At 32.7% G+C, this 7,592-nt stretch overlaps 1 pseudogene; it reads left to right on the top strand.

The window, feature by feature from the left end:
• Positions 1-6,347: 6,347 nt before the first annotated feature.
• On the top strand, positions 6,348-7,576 carry LOC120197541 (annotated as a pseudogene).
• The last annotated feature ends 16 nt before the right edge of the window (positions 7,577-7,592 follow it).

The following is a 7,592-nucleotide window of genomic DNA, read 5'->3' as shown; positions in this document are numbered from 1 at the left end:
TCCCCCATATGTAATCAGATAACCCAAAATTTAAAAGCAAAGAATTCATCATCTTCTTTAATGTTTTGTTTTTCCTCTCAACTATATCATTCTATTAAGGAAAGTTGGGGAAAAGGCTTCATGAATTATTTCATTCTTCTCACACACCTCTTTAAGAAAATTTGACCCATATTCACCACCTTTATCATATCTAAGCTATTTAATTCTCCTATCAAGATGATTTTCAACTTCTTCCTTATGAACAAGAAAGAAGTTCTCATCTTCATCTTTAGTTCCAATGAGATATACATTTGTATATCTTGAAAAGTCATCTACAAAGGTTATTCAATAGCATTTACCTTCCTTACACTTTGTTATTTTAAAGTCTGCTAGATCGGTATGAATAAGTTCTAACAGTTCAGTCTTTATCTTAAAATTAGTTTTTAAGGAAGATCTAGCATGCTTGACTTCTACACAAAATGTATATTTGTTAACTTATTCTCATCTATATTAGAAAGTAGATTCATTTTAATAAGTTTCTTAAGAGAATGAATATTCACATGTCCTAATCTGACATGCCACAAATCAAAAGTCACAACAATATATGAAAAAGTGGTGTTTTATTACTTTCATTAAATTAGGTTACAATTATAAATAAACCTCTGTTTAAATAAATTTTCCCTACATAATCATTGTTTCAAGAAAGTTTATGTAACACCCATTTCCCATATACGTTTCCGTACACAAGTCGTAGGTGTCACATGACTTTTAAAAACATTTACTTATTTTTAAAACCCATAAAAATTTTGGATATAAACAAAACATTTTAGTACAATAATAAAACATTCGTTGAAGAATATTACAAAATTGTAACTTTAATACATTCCAAAGTATTTTCTTAAGTTCATATACATGTCATCTAATTATAAAAAAGACATAATTGTCCTACAGTTACTGATGAGTCAACCTTGGATTGATGATCTCTTCAGCATTCCTTACTTTACTAGTCTTTGCTTTTACCTAAGCGTGAAATCAACACACGCTAAGTATTTACTTAGTGAGGCATAATAATGTAAAGAAAACTACAATTCATACAAAATTATATCATGACTATCAATATCCGAAATAATTCATATATTTCATGAGAATCATTTTAAAACAATTAGAGTTAAACAACGTTTATTTCCTATAGTCCTCAAAACTATTCTTAGTATGCCGAGCATATCTATCTTTTTGTATATTTTCCCAATTATCCTTTTATTTTGCCCAGTGTATGTCAAATGAGAATGTAAGGTACATGCACTGCACCGAAGTGTCAAACTGGTCATTCACCTTTTATGAATACCATGAGTGGCACCTTTTATGCCGAAATGCATCGTTATGCATTTAACTTTCATTTGTGGTACCTTTTTTGTCAAAATCCACCGTTATGCATTTAAATTTCATTTGTGGCACATTTTATGCCGAAATGCACCTATGACTCTCAATGCACATACAATGGGCTTTTAAGTCAATTTTACAGATTTAGACATCTATTTTAGCAACATCGATAACAATTGCACAACATTAATATTCATCCATTCATTTTATAGTAGTTCATACTCTAAAACTTATTCATAATATCATTCTCATACACGTTATGAAAATAATACCAAAATGTTGTAAAACATGCATTTACCAAAACATTTGAGGTAGACTCAACGTGTGTCTTCCTCCTTTCATACAAGTACAATAAATGCACTCACCTAATAAGCCTCGCTAGTATGTTGTAATGATGTCTGACCATTCGACAACTTTATCTTTGCCCTTTGTCTTGCTTGACTCAGGAGCTTGGTTATGATTTACACAAGCATCCATTAAGTGCACACACCATACTAGGCCTGTAAACGAACCGAATGCACACGAACGGATGTATGTTCATGTTTGTTCATTTAATAAATAAACGAACATGAACATAAACGAACAAAAAAATTTTTGTTCATGTTCGATCATTAAAGAATATAGCATGTTCATGTTCGTTCATTTAAATAATTAACGAACATAAACGAACACGAACGAACGAACATAAACGAACAACACAAACACACAAAAAAACTTATTCGAACACAACAAACGAATGTAAAAATAGTAAACAACAAGAATAACAACTTAAAATTCATTAATATAACCTGCAACTTTAGAGTTAATTTGTTCGAATACGAAAAAAACATACATAAATCATAAATAAGCTATATGAACATAATAAAGTCTTAAAGTTAATTTGTTCAACAAAACAATCTTCTTGAAATCCAAAAAACTTCAATAATCTTCGTAACATATTCAACTTGCCCTCAGCTCGAACATAAATGAACGAACATATAATCGAACGTTCACGAACAAACGATCCATTTGTTCATGTTCGTTCATTTAATTAAACGAACGCAAAATCTTGTTCATGTTCATTCATTTAATAAATAAACGAACATAAAAAAACTTCCCGCCGCATGGTTCATGAACGATTCGCTGAACGTTCAGTTCATTTACAGGCCTACACCATACCAATATTAGTATACTCTCTAACATTTATACTTTTAATAATACTCAAAAGTACTATTATATTCAATTTCTATCAAAATTCATTCTATCTTAAATTTTCCAGGCTCAATAGTATCGGTACCCTTACCATGGTATCGATACTTCTATACTATGGTACCGATACTCCCTTTCAGTATCGATACCATTTCTGCATTCTGCAATCCATGGTATCGATACCTTTATCTTAGTATCGATACCGACATCAGTATCGATACTAATTGCATCGGTATCGATATTGTTCATCATATTTCTTCAAATTTAAACCTATAGTATCGGTACTGTTCTTCCAGTACCAATACCCTTACCCAAATTTTCCATTTTTCAGCTCAATTTTTGCCCAAATGTCGTTTAAATCTCTTATTTTTACCTCCAATAATACCATTAAACTCACCATTACTTAACCCAACTAACTTTCCTCCATTTAACTTCTTATAACATCTAAAATATCGAAAGAACATCCCAAACTAAAAATACTACTTTTTCATACATGTTTTTAATCACATCCAAGGCTTCTAATCTCTTATTTACTTATTTGACAAGTCAAATATCTTGTAATCCTCAATAAAAACTCATATTTCAACATATCACTCAAAAACCCATTTTCTTCAATCTCAAATAAATCATCTATTTCTTAGTTTTAATCCTCTTTAACCCTTCCTTAAGCTTACAGTTCACTTAAGGTTTCAAGAACAAACCAGAAACGAAAGGAAAAACTAGCTAGATGAAGTCTTACCTTTGCCTATGGAGGAGAGCATGGGCAACAGGGGAAGAAGAAGAGAACATAGCTTATTTCTCACCTTTCCCCTTTTTCCTCATCCTAAATACCCTAATTAAAATGAATTTTAAATCAATTTCCCTTTAAATGACCAAAATTCCCCTTTCATTCTTCCATTCTTACCAATTGGTCTCAAATGCAATTTCTAAATAATTTCTTATACTTGACCATTTATTCAATTTATTCCCCTAAATTTCAAATTCTTTTATTATGGTCACCGACCCACTATTTGGGGTATTATAGTTTAAGTTTATTTGCTTCGAAAACTAATTTAATGATTGTCTTATTCAATAACTCACTAATAATTGGATTCCTACATAGGGCAAGTACATATCGAACATTATTCAAAGCTAAAGTTTTATGAGAGGTTAACTTTAGTAAAATCTTCCCTTTACCTAGCACTTCAGAGTTGATAGAGTTCCCTAGGTACATTTGTTTACCATTCTTCACATCCTAAACTCAATGAAAAGATCTCGTTTGGAGTAGAAATGTTTGAAGGTGACAATATCTACAATCCATTCAGTATTGTTCTTCACCAGGTTGACTTTAGAAACCACCGCTGCTATGACATCGTTAGTATTATCAACAATGTTCAGTTGTAGTTTGTTCTCATTCTGGCGATCAGATCATTGTTGACTCTGGTAAGTTTTATGTTCGACTCTTTCGCACATATAACAGTTGAAGAGCTTTGGTGGAGCCTTATCTTTCAAATGCTTCTTAAAGTTGACAAACTTCTTAGTTTTGACCTTCTACCTCTAATCAACTCATCATTTTGACTTATTAAATTTATACCCTGAGGCAGACCCAAATTTAACCAGATTAGCTTTAAAAGAAAGATTATTAAAAGATATAAATTTATCCTTAATTCGATTGGCTTCCTCTATTTTCATGTGGCTCGCCAGTTCCCCAATTGTGTACACTTTCTTCTTGTGTTTCAAAGTGTTGTGGTAGTCAAATCAGGACTTGGCCAACTTTTCAATAAGGACATTTACTTGTAGGACATCGCACATCTTTATGCCCTCGGATAGGATTTCAGATACTAGCTTCTTGTAATCATTAACTTGATCCATGATCGGCTTGTCAACGAACAACTGGAATTTGAGCCATTCACCGACCATGTACTTCTTTATGCTGGCATTATCGGCTCCATACTTCTTCTCCAACGTATCCCATATAGCCTTTGCACTTTTCTCATTGAGAAACATGTCAAATAGTTTGTTTGACAAGCTTTGACCGATATTTGACATTTTGCAGTATGAAATCGTTTCTAAATTGTTGGTTAAAAGTACTGCAAAATCAAATTATTAGCACTGACTGGATAATTATAAACAAAATAAGTAGCAAAGTAATAATCGTGTCGTAGTATGAACCACTACCTTAGAAATGATTTTGCCTTGATATGTTTAATTGCAACAATAGGCAATCGTCCCCCGAGATTAACACGATAACTCTAAATAATCGTGCACCCAAAAATCAGAGTGGACTGACGAATATATTTCTATTCTTTTAGCAACAGAAAAAGCAAGTTTAGAAAAAGCTTTAAAGAAAAGGGATTTATAAAGGAAATATGAAAATTGTTTTTGAGTTGGATGATTGAAAATGTTGGAATGATCATCTATTTATAAGCTTATTTATGGGGATAAAAATGTCCACATAAATCCATCATAAAGACACATATTTAATTCCCAAAAATAATGACTGAATAAATGTCGTAATTAACTTGTTATATCTAGATGAATCTGACCTTAAAATTATCTAGATTCGTTCAAAATTATAGTTATTATGAAAACTATATATCAGCAAGTCAAACAAATGATTTAATTCCCTTTAAATCAATTGATAAAAATTCAAAATTATAGTTGTTATGGCAACTATATATCAGAAAATCAAACAGCTGAAGTAAATCCCTTGAAGATTGGAATCTAACCCCAAAACCGTCCAAGTTAATACTATGGAAATTCATCAGTCAATCTTCCAAATATTAACAGTTGTTACAGCTGTAATATTACAACATATTTATTCCTAATTTATACCTGTCAACAAATAATTCTAGCAATGAGCTAATACACTGATTTAAATATTTGTTTTGCCCATAAATATGATTCAAATAATCTCATTTCAGTTTTTAAAAAATAATTTCATGGAAATTTTTCCGTATTTTCTCTAAAAATTTAGAACGCATGCAAATGTGTCAAAGACGCATATTGCCATAGCCACAACCACTAAGATGATGGTTGCAACACGTGTAAAAAAGAGTTGTTTCACCACATTAACTAAGATGATGGTATTTTCCTTCTCAGTGTGGGATATGTGCCCTCAACTCTTTGTGCACCACCAACCACGAGAACAAAATTTTTCAAGGGATACTGAAACCTTCAATTATATGGTGAAGAATAGAGGACCAAAGAGATCTAATCACGACACAATCTCGAAGAATGTGGATTGTAAATGGTCCACAAATTTGACAATGAGATTCGTGAGTGAGTTTTCGACACCATCAACTAAGGTTGGTAAGCAGTCTGTCCCTTAGCAAGAGCCACATGAAATATCGTACACATTCTAGATTCGGAAAATTCCAGGTTGTATTTTTCATAAAATTTACTTTTGTAAGATGTGCTTTTTATTGACATGCAAAGATTTTAGACAATGTTTTCAACATATATATCATCTAAATTAAAATGAAAGAAATATAAATAATAGATCAAACAGATTAAAAATGTATATACCTTTCTTCAAAGAATAAAAAAAATGTGATAAATTTCGAAGACATATTTGCATGAGCATGAATAGACTAAAAAATGTATCATCTCATATTCTGATTATTTTGAAATTTAACTATTTTTCGCTCTTGTTGGGCAAATAGTCCAGAAGTTTCTATTCGGTAAATAAAATCCATTAGAAGCCTCTTTAGGGTTTCTATCATCTTAGACCCACCGAACCCTATCATTTTCAGTGATTTCCCAAAGACCCCATAGACCCCATTTTTCTCAATGGTCTGTTCTATTTTTAAAGGTAAACTCTCTTTGTTTTTAACTATGAAACATGGATTTATTTGAAGGCCATTTGTTTCCTGGGAAAGTTTCAATGCAGCCATGGCTACACCTCAGCTAATAGCATCATCAATGAAATTATCAGTAAGGAACTCAGCTTCCCTTGAAGGGATAAGGCCATCAGTTGTAAAGTTCTCTTCTTTTGGAGCTTCAAAGCCTGGGTCTTTGACCAAAAGGTCCTTCAACGGTCTCGTTGTGAAAGCGGCTGCCATTGTTGCTCCTAAGGTAATTCTTACTGTAATCATAGTACTAAAATTCCATTGCGGTGTTGCACTGACATTGAAAACCGTTATGATTTAGCTGGTATGTAGTGTTGCGATCACAATTTAATACTATGGTTCGAATTCTATTTAGAATAGAATGAAAGAATTGGACTTGAGTGGAATCTGTTGCTATGCTTGCTTATATTATAAGGTACTATTTAGTGACGTACCAGATTTTATGTTGGGGATGAAAATATGTTATCAACTGAAAATACAAAACCGAGGATTTTATTCTATCGTCTTATTTGTTTGTATCAGTACGTCTCGTTCAAGCCCTTGGGTGATCGAGTGTTGGCGAGGAGAAGGCTGAGGGTGAGATTTTGCTTCCAACAACAGCTCAATCAAAGCCTTAGGGAGGTCAAGTGGTTGCCATTGGTGAGGGAAAGACAATTGGGAAGAACAAATTGGAAAGCTCTGTTAAGGTCAATTTCATCGAATCAACATTCTTCTCTTTGTTTTTTTGTGGATTTGTTGTGTCCGTATTTACTTTCGAAATCCTATGTTTTTTAGAATGGTGCAAAGGTCATTTATTCCAAGTATGCTGGAACTGAGGTTGAGTTTAATGATTTGAATCATCTTATCTTGAAGGAGGATGACATTGTTGGGATTCTTGGAGCCGATGACATTAAAGACCTCAAGCCTCTAAATGACAGAGTTTTCATTAAGGAGAATGAAATGAAACAGGTGTTAGCTGTTGGGCCTGGTACTCTGAACGAGGAAGGTAACCGGAAGCCTCTATCTGTTGCCTGTATTCTGAATACGCAGGGAATGACTTCAAAGGCAATGATGGAACTAATTACATTGCTCTCAGAGCATCAGATGTAATGGCTATGCTTTTAGTTGACTTGATAAGATTATGCTGTGAGGTTTACAACTACGATTTATAATGGTTGAGTAGGCCACAAGGCACAAGGATTTTGTAACATTTTCTTTGCTTCAATTCACTTTCTG

The sequence above is a fragment of the Hibiscus syriacus genome, unplaced genomic scaffold (genome assembly GCF_006381635.1).
Source record: "Hibiscus syriacus cultivar Baekdansim isolate YM2019G1 unplaced genomic scaffold, ASM638163v2 tig00117048_pilon, whole genome shotgun sequence".
NCBI classification, from domain to species: Eukaryota; Viridiplantae; Streptophyta; class Magnoliopsida; order Malvales; family Malvaceae; genus Hibiscus; species Hibiscus syriacus.
This window is presented reverse-complemented; position numbering and strand designations above follow the sequence as displayed.